This window comes from Pteropus vampyrus, unplaced genomic scaffold (assembly GCF_000151845.1).
Source record: "Pteropus vampyrus isolate Shadow unplaced genomic scaffold, Pvam_2.0 Scaffold75, whole genome shotgun sequence".
Taxonomy (NCBI): domain Eukaryota; kingdom Metazoa; phylum Chordata; class Mammalia; order Chiroptera; family Pteropodidae; genus Pteropus; species Pteropus vampyrus.
Window position 1 is genome coordinate 3,686,230 of NW_011888856.1, and position 305 is coordinate 3,686,534.

A 305-nucleotide genomic window follows, 5' to 3' on the forward strand; every position below is an offset into this window, starting at 1 on the left:
GGCTCTAAAAATGCAAAGGCCGCCCTCTTGTTGTTCCTCTCTGATTACAGTACAGTGTTAGAATAAGTGTGTTGTTCTTACCCATCAAATCTTTCTTTCCCCGTTACCTTTTTGACGTAAGAGGTGAAATGCAAACACAGAAAACAGCTGTGAGTCATTCGTACTAACGTCGCCCTTGAGGTTGAAATAAGGTTCCTGTCTTTCTTCCTTGGGTGGCCGTGAGCCAGTGTTGCCTGGGAAAAGCGTGCCTTGGGGAGGAAGGAGGAAAAACTGCGGGGTAAGAGGATACGTGGTTGGTGTGAGCT

The 305-nt window shown here is 47.2% G+C and overlaps 1 protein-coding gene across 1 annotated transcript in view; it reads left to right on the forward strand.

Annotated features, from left to right (window-relative positions):
- Window positions 1-305, forward strand: part of ANLN (anillin actin binding protein) — a 50,966-nt gene that overhangs the window by 44,879 nt on the left and 5,782 nt on the right. The gene's annotated exons all lie outside the window — the stretch shown is intronic.